Source organism: Macaca fascicularis, chromosome 8, assembly GCF_037993035.2.
Source record: "Macaca fascicularis isolate 582-1 chromosome 8, T2T-MFA8v1.1".
Taxonomy (NCBI): domain Eukaryota; kingdom Metazoa; phylum Chordata; class Mammalia; order Primates; family Cercopithecidae; genus Macaca; species Macaca fascicularis.
The window spans coordinates 85,929,244-85,946,399 of NC_088382.1; positions in this window are offsets into that span (position 1 = coordinate 85,929,244).

A 17,156-nucleotide genomic window follows, 5' to 3' on the forward strand; every position below is an offset into this window, starting at 1 on the left:
GGCTTGTTCACGGGTACAGAGTTAGAGAAGCTGGAATTTGTACCACATTTTTCAGATTTTAAACCTATTCTCTGGCTGAAATCCCAGGGGAGACCCCTGACTGATTCCTGATGGTGCACGAGATACACTCAGTTGAGAACTGTTGAAACAACTGTCCAGAACTGTCATCAAAAAAGATAACTGCTGTATAAACCACTAAATTTTGGGTAGTTTTATATACATCAATAGATAGCTGTGATACAGACATTCTCTGAATGTAATCTTATTTAATATTGTATACTTTAATGAAACACGTGTTCTTATTGTTTAAGAAGTTAGAGGGAAGGGAGCTCACTTAACTTATTGTTGAAATCCATTCTAGACTCACAGTTGATCTGAGATCATTTGAAGTGGTCTGCAGAACATCCTACATAATCAAAGGCTATGTAAACGAAGTATAGTGCCATTTTAAAAAAATTGAATCTATCAGGTTGGGTGGCTCATGCCTGTAATCCCATCAGTCTAGGAGGCCAAGACGGGCAGATCACCTGAGGTCAGGAGTTCGAGACCAGCCTGGCCAACGTGGTGAAACCCTGTCTCTACTAAAAGTACAAAAATTGGCCGGGCGTGACGGCGGGCGCCTGTAATCCCAGCTACTCAGGAGACTGAGGCAGGAGAATCACTTGAATCTGGGAAGCGGAGGTTGCAGTGAACCAAGATTGCACCACTGCACTCCAATCTGGGGATAAGAGCAAGACTTTGTCTCAAAAAAAAAAAAAAAAAAAAAAAGGTAGGTCAAGATCATACTACATACTTTCCTGGAGAATTAAGACTTGGCAAACAATGAAGAATACTCTACTGACTCAAATTTCAACAAATATGTAAACTAACAGTTCTGTATCATTTATTTACAAAAATCAGTGTTTCCAAGTTAGGACCCTATCAAAAATGGGATAAAAATATTCTTGAACATTTTGATTCTCAAAATGTAAACTAAGATATGATAGTTTGGCTTCCCCACAGCCTGCCAACAGACTTCTCTTCTTTTACCCAGCTACCTTTAAAATAATATATTTGAACTCAAACATGTAAATGCTATTTGAATTTAGCTCTTTCCACGATGCTATTACAAAATGAAAATTAATAGAAAATACAAGTGTTGAGATTTATCTGGGTGAAAATTATTGTCATCAGCATATCCTTGTGGAATATAACATTTTTATCCTAATTGTTGAAGGAGACTGTATGGAATAGTCCTTTCCAACATAAAATGAAATAAAGAAGACTCAAATGCCTTGATTAATCAAACACTTACATGTTGGTCAATGGAAGTCATACTTTTGAGTGTGAATTATACAGAAAGTTAACATTATTAAAAGGGAGCAATAATCGTGCTGGTGAATAATTCATTAGCATTCTTTCACCTTCCTTTAAAATAAGCTATTACTTGCATTGTGGGAAAGCAGATAATAGATTATAATTGATCACTTTTTCAGGAACTAGAAATGATCTTATATTTAAAATCCTTGTTTTAATTATCTAGCGTGATATTTTCATAACCAATATTATAACGTCAGGAGGTTCAGAAGATCCTGTGGAAGATATATTTTGACATATTTAGTCTACATTTCTTGATTTCATAGTAAGATTGTAATGAGGAATTCCCATTTACTCTTGAGCTCAGCATTTAGATAATTGAATAATAAACCACAATCAATGAGGACCTTTAAAGATTGTCACTCTATGTTCAGATAGGACTTAGAAAAAGAAAAAACAACAACAACAAAAAGCATAGCTTGTAACCATTTTTGTCTCAATCCCATTTGGTATTCAGAATGTAAATGAGATTTGTTATCAGGCAGGAAACCTGAAACTGATTTAACCTAGAGATTAATCTTCATCATAAGGATGTATTTACATTTCTTGCCCAGCACAGTAGGTTAGCACAAAGTAGGATCTGCCTTTAATTTTTTAAAATGGCTAAGCCCAATTGATACACAGTACATATTTCTCATTTTAACTATTTTGTTTATTTCATAGATTTTTTTATTTTCTCGTGGTCATGTTAAGTCTTACTGGATAGAAAATATGCTGAAAATAGAAGCCAAACCACAGTAAAATGACTCTGCCTAACCCTAAGTGTTCCAGCCATTTCCTTTTATATCTTATAATAAGATATGACAACTCAATTTAAAGAAAATACACAATAGTTGCTGACTACAGTGAAAAGTTTATATTAAAATAATGTGTTGCTGTGGGGAGGTGGATAATTGAGCGTACAGTAGGTAATTTCTGGCAGGGCTCCTGAAATAAGCAAAAGTAATATCTGTTAACAAAGGATAAATGCAGATAATGTTACTCTAGTCAGTAATTAGGATTGTACAGATCCCTGTTTAAATGCTGATGCAAGAGAAAATTAAGAAGACTGCATTTAGTCATTAAAGTTGAGCTGATCCAAATTCTCTCAATAAGACCTGACCTTTCATTGGGCCCACTTCCTACTGATATTTGACTCTACCAGTTTTTCTCTGAATTTTAATGAAGACTGAGTAAACTTGAGAACTCTAAATAAAATCTGGGTGAAACAGCTAATTTTAAAAAGCAGTTGGAGGGATTTAAAACCCTGAAGCCCTGGAAAGTTTCTCCCACTTTCAAACAGAAGCTTGGCCTATTTCTGTCTCCTTCAGCCTCTTGTTTAATTCCAGGAGATAGACCTTTAGCTCTTTGACAGTCATTGCGTTGACCAAGTGTCAACTTCTGGAAGGATATGATTCTGATAAAATTCTAATTGACTACTCTTTTCTTTCCTTCAAGAGAATTTAAGATATTAATCTAAGACACGATCTTCTGAGCTACCCTGTTCACCAAAACAGCAGTAACTTGAATGATCATGTTAGTGCTATTAACAGATAATAAGAAAGCAGGTATTTTTCCTCTAGCAATGCTACAAAGTGATAATATTTGTGTCCTGAATGCTGACTTACAAGCAAAAATCTAAAAGGCAAATTTATTCCCCAAATTATAGGCCAAAGAACTCCTCTCCTTTTTCCATTCTGTTTCTAGAGATGACTCCGAGGTGCTAGCTGTGGTAAGTCTTCATCCATTATAGTTTTGGGGTTTGGAAATAATTATAGGAATCTGGACATGATTAACATAGATGACCACACTCCCTTGTGAAAGAAAAGAACTGTGGGGACTTTGGGGTTATTATCACTTATTGTGTCTGAACAGTTTTTCCCACAATGCTTATTTGCTACTTGTTCTATTGAGGAAGGTTTTGTGAGCATAAGTAGGGTGGATTAAAGTAGGGAGAGAATAGAGTTGAGGAAACAATTAGAAAGGTATTTCAAAATGTATTGGGGTGAAAATCTCCATTATCATTTATCAGTGTTCCCTTAGCTGGGACCTGGAGACAAATCCCTCTAATCAAGCGTTATAAGTGACAGACACTTGAATCTCTATCATCTTCTCCATAGGCTTGATTCATTCCATTCTCACTAAATCCCTTTTATGCACTAGATCAAATGTCTTATCAACTCTTGCTCTGTTTCCTGAGGTCATCTGGGATGAGTATTGACTGCTTTCTTCCTTTGCTAGTCTATGTTTACTTCTGGTTACCATCTTCAGAATTTTCCAATAAGGTTAATTACTATGGCCCTACCTTTTTTTTCACTTGAGCAGTTGGCCTCCTTGACCCCTATACTAAATTAAATATCATCTCTCCATTTTATAGTTCCATAGAACCTTATATTTACTCAGTCATTCTTATATTTAATCATTCAACAAATGTGTGTCTAGTGGTTACTGTGTGCTAGGTACAACAGTTAACAAAAGAGGAGAAAATTCCAGGCTTCATAGAGCTTACATCCTTACATGTTATTTAATGTCCTCTCATCTCCACTAAAATGAAAGCTCTTTGAGAGTAAGAATCGTAACTATCTTCTTCATCAGGAATTTGCAGAATACCTGAAATGCTGAAGAAGCACAGTGAATATTTATTTAATTATTAAATAAACAAACATAAGTTGCAACTTTACAGAAACATAGGTGCTTTATCTGCTCATGAAAAAAGTCTATCCGTATAAAATTAATAGTAAAAATATCTATAAAAATAACATAATGGAACTTTTAGACTGGAACACAGTAGTACAGAGGCATTAGCATTATGACAACATCACTACTTAAAAATTATTTTCTAGAAAAGCCTTTAGATTTATTTCATATTCTGTCTTTTCAATAGATATCAAGGTATTGTTTAAACATTTCCTAACACATAGTTTAAGTATATATAATACAAAAAAATACATTATGAATAATTGTTACACTGACATGAAGGACCCCATCAGCAAAATATGTGACATAAGACTAAGCACAGATAATTTTTTAACTTGTTGTATGTGTATATATCTTGTTATATGTGTATACATTTATGCACACACAAATATATATACACATATATAGTGTCTACATAAACATATGTATATATTTTCCAATTTTTCTTAAATGCTTTGAATAAAATAAAAAATATTGAGCTCAAACATTTCTATTGTTAATAGAGTATTTAAATATGTCTGAGTTCTTTTTTGGGAAACAAATGGATAAGTTATTTCTATTTATTTATTTTTCTTCTATTTTTATTTTAGATTCTGGGAGTATATGTGCAGGTCTGTGACATGAGTAAATTGTGTGTCACTGAGGCTTAGTGTACAAATGATCTCATCACCAAGGTAGTGAGCATAGTAACCAGTAGATAGCTTTGTAGCCTATGCCTAGCTCCTGCTGCCCCCCCCACCCCACCAAACAGTCCACAGTGTCTATTGTTCCCATCTTTGTGTCCATGTATATTCAATGCTTAGCCCCTACTTATAAGTGAGAACATGCAATATTTGGTGTTCTGTTCCTGCAGTAGTTCACTTAAGATAATGGTCTCAGCTATGTCCATGTTGCTGCAAAGACATAATTTTATTCTTATTTATGGCTCTGTAGTATTCCAAAATGTATATGTACCATATTTTCTTTATATAGTCCACCATTGATGGACATTTTGGTTGATTCCATGTCTTTGCTATTGTGAATAGCACTGCAATGAACATATGTGTGCATGTGTCTTTTTGGTAAAATGATTTATTTTCCTTTGGGTATATGCCCAATAATGGGATTGCTGGATCAAATAGTAGTTTTCTTTTCAGTTATTTGAGAAATCTCCACACTGCTTTCTGTAGTGGCTGAATTAATTTACACCACTAGCAGTGTATAAGTGTTCCCTTGAATTAATTTATACCACCAGCAGTGTATAAGTGTTCCCTTTTCTCTGCAAACTCATCAGAATCTACTATTCTTTGACTTTTTAATAATAGCTATTCTGATGGAGGTGAGATGATAGTTCATTGTGGTTTTGATTTGCATTTCTCTAATGATTAGTAATGATTAGCATTTTTAAATATGTTTGTTGGCCACATGTATGTCTTCTTTTGAGAAGTGTCTGTTCATGTATTTTGCCCATTTTAATGGAGTTTTTTTTTTGTTTGCTGCTATGTTTAAGTTCCTTATAGATTCTTTATATTAGAACTTTGTCAGATGCACAGTTTGTTAATATTTTTTCTTATTCTGCAGGTTTGCCTGTTTATTCTGTTGATGGTTTCTTTTGCTGTTCAGAGTTCTTTAGTTTAATTAGGTTCCACTTGTCAATTTTTGTTTTTGTCTCAATTACTTTTGGGGACTTAGTCATAAATTCTTTGCCAAGGCCAATGTCTGGAATGGTATTTTCTAGGTTTTCTTCTAGGGTTGTTATTGCTTTAGGTCTTATTAAATCTTTAATCAATCGTGAGTTAATTTTTATGGTGAAATGAAGAGGTCTGGTTTCAATCTCCTGCATATGGCTAGCCAGTTATCACAGTACCATTTTATTGTATAGAGGGCTCTTTCCTCATTGCTTATTATTGCTGACTATGTCAAAGATCAGCTGGTTGTAGGTGTGTGGTTTCATTTCTGGGTTCTCTATCCTGTGCCATTTGTCTGTGTGTTTGTTTTTGTACTAAAACCATGCTGATTTGTTTACTGTAACCATGCAGTATAGTTTGAAGTCAAGTAGTATATGCCTCTGACTTTGATCTTTTTACTTAGAATTGCTTTGGGTATTCAGTTTCTTTTTGGGTGCCATATGAATTTAAGAGTAGTTTTTTCTAATTCTGTGAAAAATGATGTTGATAATTTCATAAAAATAGCATTGAATCTCTAAATTTGACAAGTGGGCTTTGACATAAGAAAACAATCTCTCCAGGAAGCATTGTGTGGTTCTATGCATATTATATTTCTAAATACAATCTTTGTTAAGGAAAAGGCAAAATTAGCCTATCTGAACAATATAAAAAAGGGAGGGATTAAAAATGAATTTTTTAAAAAGCATGCACTTGGAGTGGCATATGGAATCTGTTGTGTGTGGTTGGGAGAAGTACAAAATGTATTATATAGAGAGTTATAATCTCTGAGTGTAAGTTTAATTTCAACACATTTTTCCATCTTCATAAAGTCCTAATCTCTACTTATTATTAATTTGTACAACATGGTGTTCAATATTGACTGTGAAATAGAGGTAAGATATATCGCTTATAAAAATGAGTCTGTAACTGCTTCTGTCTTTCAAGGTATACTAAGTATTACACAATCATATATCTACTCCGACTTTCATGTATTTGGCTGGCAGTGAGTTGGGAAGAATTTCTGGTTATGGATAAAACAAAACTTCTCAGTCATTTTGCAGTTGTATTCATTATACAACAAAACTGGAATGGAAAAAAAAAATGGATGCCGTACACCAAGGGCCATGTAAGGAACTATAGAGTGGCGACAAAAGAGCTGGAAATATAAAATATGCTGAGAGCAGAGGTCAAGAATACCAAGGAATTAAAAACATTGTGTACGTGGTAGAATTATATTTTGAAGTCCAATGAATTAGTCTTCCCCTTTACTTCTTCTTATGTGACACATCTTTATATAATCCAAATCACTCTTACTCCAGAAACGGATTAGCCGGGGGTGGTGGCACGCACCTGTAGTCCCAGCTACTTGGGAGGCTGAGACAGAAGAATGGCGTGAACCAGGGAGGCGGAGCTTGCAGTGAGCCGAGATTGCTCCACTGCACTCCAACCTGGGCGACAGAGTGAGACACACTGTCTCAAAAAATAAATAAATAAAATAAAAATAAAGTAATAATAAAAAAGAAGAGTCAGCATGTAGCTTATTATTTTAAAATAAACATTTAATGGCATCAAAGTCAGAGATATACTAACGATATTAACATAAAAATTTTTGAAAAGTTAATAACTAATTCCTTGTCCTAAAGATTGTAAGAGAAAAAGATGAGCTACAAAAAAAAAGCAAAATAAAAAAGATGTGTTCTTTTACTTCCTTTTAGATAATTATCAGCTGATGTGGAGAAGAAAACATGGTTGGGTATGTGGGAGAACACCCCCAAAAATATACAGATTTTACAGGATGCTGAAGAAGTTTAGCACCTTGTCTTCCTGAGGGAAAAAAAAGTCTAGAATGAGAAGAAGAGAATCCCAGAAAACCAAAAGGTGGAAGGAACATTTGCTTTGATTTCAATATTATAGTCTTGAAATGAGACTAAGCTTTGGGGAGAAGCATCATTTTCTGTACATTGCTGGGCCAGTAAATTTAAAATGGCTCTGTTTTCTAGAAAAATGGGTCAGATTCTCTCTGCATGCTCCAAGAAAGTTGTCAAAGTTCTTTCACAGTGAGACAAAGGATTCTTTAAAAGAAGGTGCTGCACATAGATTGCCTAGTGTGAAATCAGAAAATAACCCAATTTAATTTTGCAGGTTACCTTAGAAAGTAAAATGACTGTTTTAGCACTAAGCTGGGCAGTGTGTTTCAGCAAAGGCCAGGGAAGTTTGGTGCTGATGTTTGGAGATCAGTGGATATGAAGACAGAACAACCAATTCCAGTATGGTTGGAGAACAATAATGAATAACTTCACATTGCTTCCTCATTGACATATATACCCCTTCAGATACAGTCCTAAATGGAAGAAAAAAGAATAGAAATTATGAATTGAGTTTACAATGGAAATGACTAGAAAATACTGGAAGTGACTAAATTTGCCTAGAAATAATCAGATTACCTTTGATGAAATCAGATGGATGAGACTTAAAAAAGAAATAAATAGTTTTTCAAAAAAAAAAAAAAAAAAAGCTTACATTTACTTAAATTGTACATAAAACATGTATAATTCCCTCTTCTGGAAATTGCTAGCAACTAAGTGTAAGACTGGTAGTGAGAAAATTTCCCAGGAAAAACCAGGGTCCTCATTTGAAAATTCAGAGCGGTAAACTAAACAAAAGCTAAAGTTCCTCTCAGTGCAAATCAGACAAAAAGAAAAAAAAACAAAAACAAAAAAAACATTTAGAAACAGAAGAAAGGGAATGAAGATTCACAGCTAAAAGACAGCATGACCAATTGCAAGGAAGGATTAAAGTAAATGGCTATAAACAAGAAAAGAACTATAAGGTGGTAGAAAAGGGCTTGTGAGGAGGGGATTAGGAAAATGTCTAGTCAAGTTACAAGGAAGACAGATGACAGATCCTGACACTGAAACCCATTAGATTCAAGATCATAGATCCATAAGTCCTCTAATACCTATAGACCAAAATGTGGTTGGCAGACCAGTGCCATCATCATATCAGCATCACCAGGAAGCTTGTTGGAAATGCCAAACTTCAGGGCCTACCCTAGGCCAACTGAATCAAACTGTGAATTTTAACAAGAACCCTATGTGAGTCTTACAAACATTTAAGTTTGAGAAGGAAGCTGTAACTAATCCACAGAAGAATGGATGAGAAAACATGAGTTTAAGTTCTATGTGAACGGGAATTTTGCCTATTTTATTTGTGGCTCTATCGATAGCATCTATAGTACTGCCTGACACATGGTGAGTACATAATAAATATTTGTTGAAAAAACAATCCATCTTAATTCCACCTTTATTATTTAAAAAAACAAATAAAAGTACCTTCATAGTTGAGAGTTTAGTTTTTGAATATGAAAGGCAGCCTTAATCATTCCCCCTAACCAATAATGAAAAACAAAATAAATGCCAAACTTTTAAGGGTTTCCTTATATATTTCAAATGCATCAGCACTTTAACTCTCTCCCTGTTCCTCCATATTATAATGAAAAGGGATTCAAAACTCCACAATTTTCAAATTTATTGTTGGTAGGTAAGAAAGTATTGCTTACAGAATTAACACATTCCAAATTGTAGTCTGTATTTCTCTTGATCCATGCATAAACGGATCATTCATTCATATATTTATTCAGGACACGTTTCTTCTATATTCCATGAATTGTACTCAGTCTTCTGGAGAAAAATGCGAAACATATACAATCACTATGCTTAAATAGTTTAAATCCAGTGGGAAAATAAACATTTAAACTACTAACCACACATATTAAACAGAAGAAAATGAATTATGTAAAGTAGAATTTATATGCAAAATAATGAGAGAAGGTGTCAAGCACACACAAGAAAAGGCCAAAAATCAAGCCTGACTGATTAAACAGCTAAAAATATAATGTGTCACTTTTAGATTCAGCTTATTACTTCCCTCGACAATGAAGGGAAGGATAGCCAAAGGGGCTAGTTTTCCATGGTCCATTTTCCACACATCAAAATGGACAATATCAAAACAAAAATGGGCATGATTGGGTGCAACATTTGTTGTGGGATATCCTGTTCCTGAGGAACCAGGTTTTGACTGCTCTAAGTTGTTTTATAATTTGCAATACTATGGTGAGGGGACAGGAAGACAGCCCCACACCCCATCAGAACTTGAAGGTGCTGTGAAACTTACTCCCATCAGCCACCCAGGGGAGATGGAGAAGGGAGTGGGAGCTGGCCTCACAGCAGCCCTTCACTGGCCCCCCGTCCTCTTGGGTTCCAGGAGGACTGAAAGACATTCTGGCAACACACACATTAGCTTGGGTTCAAGTCCAAGTGTTTGTCTGTAGGGCCTATGTGGACATGTGCAAAGCTGCAAGGTCACCATGGTGGAGCCATTGCCCCACAGAGTCCAGAAATAGGAGTGACAAATTATTCTTGATATTGGAAAGGATTCACTGTAGACCCTTGAGGTAAAGAGGTTTTGTTTGTGGCATCAGTGTTTCCGCTCTTAAAAGCAGCATTATAAAACTGGGAATAGACATGAGAAGTAAGTAGAGGTGAAAAGCATCCCACGCCCCACTTTTTAAAGCAGTTTTGCTAAGAATGAGCCCCATGCAGTTGGTGTGTGCATAGACACACTGCCTGAATAACTAGAAATGCTGACAGACCATACCCCTGCATCACGCAGGAAAGTCTCTATCTGTTTAGGCAGAGCATGCATGTTTAAATAATCCTGAGATAAATAAAGTTAGTAAGGGAATAAAGATATGGACATTGAAAATGAGAAAATAACCAAAGGAAAATAAAAATGTTATCAAATAGCAGTATGTGGAACTCGTTATTCTAAGAGATGGTAACATAGAAACTGTGCAAGAAGAATCCCGTAATGTTTAAATATCATATTAGGTATAGGTTAATGCATCCTATTGGATCTTCTTGATGCTGTTACCTTACAGCGCCATAGTTGCTTGTTCATCTTCAGCCATCATTATGGTATTTTCTCCCAGAGGGGCCATCTACAACCCTGCTGCCATAGCCTACTGACTCAGTGTCTGGTGCTATCCAGGAGGGCTGAACTCACTCTGCCCTTTGGATCAAAGGCCAAATCAGTCACAAACTGTAAGAGGTAGGCTTCCCCCATCCCATCACTCCCAGGCTAGATAAAACATGTGGCATATAACATCTAGTTTACAGAACAACTGCCAAAAGGACCAGAAAATACAACTCTGAGGTTCAGGGCAGTTAATTAATTCCTTGATAGGCAAGGTTTGTTAAGTGGTAAACCAGAACCGTGAGAAAATAAGTTTCCTCCCTTTCTATTCTTCCATAGAGTTATCTGTAGAATGTTTTATCCATAGAGCCCATCTAAAGAGTCATGCATAGCCAAACAGATGCACCTGCCGAGCGATGGACTTATTTGTGTGATTTGTGTAAAGCAGGGGGCAGTGCTGTAACACATGACTATGCATTGCTTCACATCCTTCTCTGTCTACTCCCCTTTTCCTTCAATCTCACTGCCTTGGGATTTCACCTTCCATATAAACTGTCAGCACTAACTCTTGCTTCAGTTTTCTGTTCTCTAGAGAAAAAGGGCTAAGACAGAAATATCCGTGGACAAAAGCAAAAATATTTATGCACAAAAGCAAAAAAAAGATGGGTTCAGAGCTCTTCATAACCTTTGATAATTATGTGACATTTCCCTGGAAGAAAAAAAAAATACTATCAAAATCTCTCCCTGTGCCTTGTACATAGCAGGTACTTAGGCAATATTGGTTGGATAAAGCACACAATCAGAGTTTAATAGAACAAAGGCCATAATAAGTCTCTTCTTATCGGTCGCTTCTAAGAAGAAGCCTTCTTTGTCAGTAATATGGCCAGAGTTAAAGGAGATTTCACTGTATGAATGGAGAGAGATGTCGGATGTAAAAGTTATTATTTTAAAAACCAACAAATAAGAAACCCCAGTTGTGGTATTTGGTAACAAGCATGACAGTTTTAATTATACATATAATTTCTTTAGATTATCACTCATTATCTTTTGGTCTTCTTTCATCTGCCCCCAACTGAGGACTTTGTCTAAACACTCAAGCCTAACCCTCACCATCATTGTCTCTGTCTTTTCTTCTCTCTCTTGCCATCCTTTCTGCATTCTCACAGTGATCTTAGCCACTTACATGACATTGAGTATAATTTGTACCTAAATAACTCTCATTGTACTATATCCATCAAGGACCTCTCCTCATTTATTTTGTATATTTTCTTTAACTTTTAAAATATTTTTCCTAGAATGATTCACTGACTCTTCCCATTTTCTCAAAAACTGAACTCTTCAGTACACTAGCCAGTTCTTTTTCATGCCTAATTTGTGACAATGATGTTTTCTCCCAAAATATGCCTACGTTCATTGAGCAAAGGTAGTTACCAGATATTGACTGAACTTATCAATTATTTTATTTTGTAAATTCCACATGGGAAAACCTGTTCCCCATCCTCAGCTCCTGGACACCAACAATGGCCTTTTAGTTACTGATTACAAGCCTATTAATCAGGTGTCATAACCAAGCCCTTTTATTGCTTTTACTTACTTAATTTCACTCATTAAATTCTCTAAAATGCTACTCATCTCATCTGAATTCACAATTTAGAGAGCAAAGCTTTTATTTACTCAAATTACCACTAAAAACCTATCAACTCATTGAAGGAAGAGAATGTAGAAATAGAAATATCTCCAACATGCCTGAAAACATTACAAAATGAAAATGGAATAAAGTGCAGGGGAAAGCGATAGGTGCCAGTATGCTAATATGAAAGCAAAACCCTGGGAGAGAAGACACAGATTGATTTGTTTCAAAAAGCTGAAAGCCTGCAATCTTCTCTACCACGTCTATTTATGTTTCAAAGAATAATTACAATAAATGCCTAGCAATGTCTTTTCCCAAACAGACTCCCATTTGTCATTAATCCTTCTTTTGAATTTGTTCCTGCGAGTTCTGTGAACATTCCTTGACACCTAAAGAAAACTCAGTGAAGATATCCTTAGCGCACTGTTGTTTTTTTATATATATAGAACCAGTAGACTTAAAAATATATATATCAGTCAGTATACAGTATCGAGAACAATCATTACAGCAGTTACCCAGACTTCAGGCTTTAGATTCTATCTGAATTCCAAATTGTTTGAATAACACAGGTCAATTACTTTACTTTACTTCATTGTCATTCAGTTTGATCATAGGTCTAATAATATTATAATCCTTATGTAATATCCATTACTTTCAATGGCAAAAACCGCAATTACTTTTGCACCAACCTAATAGCACCCACCTAATTGGTTTATTTCTAATGATTAAATGAGATAATACATATAAATTGTTTAGATGAGTGACTGGAACGATTACTCACTAAAAAGAAGCTTTTCATTACTAAGTCCTTATTCTCTACCAGGAACTATTTTGTGTCAGTTGAAGGACTGTGACTTACACATTTTGGTGTTATTCGTGTTCTATTGCTGTAAGAATTCAATAAATGTTGAATAAGTGAGCTGAAATTTTCAGATACCAATGACTAAGAAATGATTCTGAAATTTTCCACTTGATTCACTACTCATAATGTAGAGAAATTAGATGGAAAAGAGGATTATAGTTATATTGCTTGTGCTGCTAGCAGTTCATATAATTTGAGAAAATTATTAATCATTTTGAAATATCTAAATAAATGAGCACAAATGAGCATGTGGTTGAATAATTTTAATTCCTACCTAATATTTATTAAACACTGATTTTCAAGCCAGGCATTACATTAGACATTATTGAGGCAAAGATGAACCAGATAAGATTTCTACCTTCATGAAACTTACAGTCTTCATGTTATAAGTCAGGTAAAAGAAAGCTGCCAAGCTGGGGAAAATGGGTGTTGTGCCATTAAATAAATGAGGAAAAGGTACAATGTAAGGCATTTGTCTTCAGAATGCCTCATCATTCATTGCATGTAGAAAAGTTTTTTTTTAATATATAAAATGACATTCACTAATTCTTTTTTTTTTTTTTTTTTTTTTTTTTTTTTTTTTTTTTTTTGAGACGGAGTCTCGCTCTGTCGCCCAGGCTGGAGTGCAATGGCCACATCTCAGCTCACTGCAAGCTCCGCCTCCCGGGTTCACGCCATTCTCCTGCCTCAGCCTCCCGAGTAGCTGGGACTACAGGCGCCCGCCACCTCGCCCGGCTAGTTTTTTGTATTTTTTTAAGTAGAGACGAGGTTTCACCGGGTTAGCCAGGATGGTCTCGATCTCCTGACCTCGTGATCCACCCGTCTCGGCCTCCCAAAGTGCTGGGATTACAGGCTTGAGCCACCGTGCCCGGCCCACTAATTCATAATAAATGTGACATGTTAGAATGTCTAAATATTAAAAAGTTTCATCTCTCATTTTTATATTAATAAAAACGAGAAAACAGAAAGACTTAGGATTCCCCAAGGATCTTATATGCCCATCATTTTGCAAGCAGAGAAACTGACCGCCTGAGTTACTAAACAAGTCAGGCAGAGTTTAAACACCTCTCCCAATACCTTCTTCCCTCTAAGGACTTCAGTTGGTCACTATGTCAGCCAGTAACTGCCACTGCTTCAAACACTTTTCCTCCTTTATTGAGAGCTCACCCACAGAGACCCGGGCAGGCAAAGGCAGAGTTCACCTTTGCTTTCATCCTTGGCTGTGTCACGTACCTGTGCAAGTGGAATCCCCAGTTAGAGTGATCCCTGAGGCCAAGGAGTTCTATTACACAGCAGCAAGAATTGGTCAGCTATTTGCTCCTGGGAAAATCCTACTGCTGTGACTAATAAGTATTTCAAAAGAAATAAATGAGCATGTCATTCATTCTATGATTACAGGATGAGTTGCAAGGGAGTTGCTGGCCAGCAGGCCCTTTACGTAACCCTCAGTTACAGAGTTCTTTCCCTAAATAGTACAAATTGTCCCAAGACGAGATTAAATCCTTCTTCAACCACTATCATGGCAAATCTAGTGGAGGATCACAGCATACAGTTAGACAAAGGGAATCTTTGTTACATTTAGTGGGAAAGAAAGGTAGTATTTGTGCCACTCAAGTCAACAGAAAAAGTAGTTATATTTTATTATATTATAATTATGTAAGCTATAATTATAATTACAATTTCATGGGCAATACATGCAGTGATCATTCTTCCCAGAATATTAACCACATGCAAGAAGGCATATTGTATCAGGTTGGGATATGTAATCATTACTTACCACCACCAGCATTGCTATCATTGCAAAAGAAAACAGAATATAAAAATTTATGACCATAGCATTAATGATTTTTTTCTCACCAATATCTGGGACTTTCTGTATCCTAGCTCTTCCCCAAACTCTAGGTTGTCTATGACATCATCTGTGGAAATTTCCCTGAAAAAGACCCCATTCTTTGAACTTTCTTAGCGTGTATTTTTTGTTTTGCTTCGGTTTTGTGACAGAGTTTCACTCTGTCTCCCAGGTTAGAGTGCAGTGGCACGATCTCAGCTCACTGCAACTTCTGCCTCCTAAGATCAAGTGATCTTCCCGCCTCAGCCTCCGGAATAACTAGGACTACAGGCCTGCACCACCATGCCCTGCTAATTTTTGTATTTTTTGTAGAGATGAGGTTTCTCCCTGTTGTCCAGGCTGGTCTCCAACTCCTGGGCTCGAGCAGTCCTCCCTCTTTGGCCTCCCAAAGTTCTGGGATTACAGGTCTGAGTCACTGTGCCCAGCCAGTATGTTTTTTTGTATATCACTTATGAAATATATCACATTCACCTTGGACTCTAGATATTTACAAACTTATTTAACTTTATATAATGAATAAAATGTTCTTGAAGGTTAGATTGATGTTTAATTTACCCCAGTATAATGACTTCTTTATGTTAGGTATTCAGTAGATACACTTTTGATGAATGAAGAAAAGGGGAAGTTTAAGGACAAACAACCAGTGTATTGTTTTCACTCTATTAGTTAGTTGTCAACCCAAATATCCATCAGTGACAGACTGGATTAAGAAAATGTGGCACATATACACCATGGAATACTATGCAGCCATAAAAAAGGATGAGTTTGTGTCCTTTGTAGGGACATGAATGCAGCTAGAAACCATCATTCTCAGCAAACTGTCGCAAGAACAGAAAACCAAACACCACATGTTCTCACTCATATGTGGGAACTGAACAACGAGATCACTTAGACTCGGGAAGGGGAACATCACACACCGGGGCCTATCACGGGGAGGGGGAGGGGGGAGGGATTGCATTGGGAGTTATACCTGATGTAAATGACGAGTTGATGGGTGCTGACGAGTTGATGGGTGCAGCACACCAACATGGCACAAGTATACATATGTAACAAACCTGCACGTTATGCACATGTACCCTAGAACTTAAAGTATAATAAAAATATATATATATCAAAAAAAAAATAAGTCCCACATTTTTAATATAATTAACATATTATTATTGTCTATATATGTTCTACCAGCTTTTTTTTAGTGGAGCAAGACTTCCTAAGCATTGTGTCAGAAATAACATACAGAAGCCAGCAACAAGTAGCATGGTGTTGTCTTCAGAGTTTTTATAGACCCACCTCTTATTGGTTCATTGGGCCTCATCTTGATGTTTCCATCTTTGGTTTCTTCATTCTCATTTGTTGTACTCCAGTTCTCAAAATTTTGAGTAGAATTATCTAGCCTCGTCATGGTCTCTCTTTTTACTGATGATTCTGTGTGCTTATTTATTTACCTTTCAACTTTCAGTTCCTTTGCTTGTGACATAGCCATAGCTCTAGACAAGAGATACTCTTTCAAACAGCCCTAACTCTGGGGGTGGAGGCTTGGTAAAATGTCCATGTCAGTATCTTTTCTGCCAATGGAAAGGAATTCAACATACATATAAAAAGTTTGATTTACTTTATCGTACCAAATATGTAAAATATCTGTATATTTATGTCTACTTTATACACTGCCTACTTTCAAAAATACATTTAAAATAAGAGAACATTAGCATACACAGACAAGCAATTTAGTTTTATGCTAAACATTTATGCTAGTGCAGTTATTCAGACTGATCCTTAAGATTAGTTTTGACTCCCAAGGTAAAAAGGAAAATATGATGGTTCACATAATTATCTGATTGAAAAAAACAATTTTTTTCCATTTAGATAAACATTTTTTCTATTTCTAAATTCAAATAGGATTATAAATCTTTATGTGAGAAACACTGATAAAAACATATTTAATAATGATTTTATAGAAGACAAAAAATTTTCATTAATGCATTTATGACTGTAGAAGTCAATGATATTATGCCAATGCCTAACTGAATGAAGACAGCTGGTAATGAGCTAAAAATTATAGACATTTCTGGTGCTCAAATTCATATGAGTATAGATGGAAAATCTGTAAAAACCCAAGACTAGTATGTCAGGTAAATAAAATTTCTCATTGCAAAATTGTATCAATTC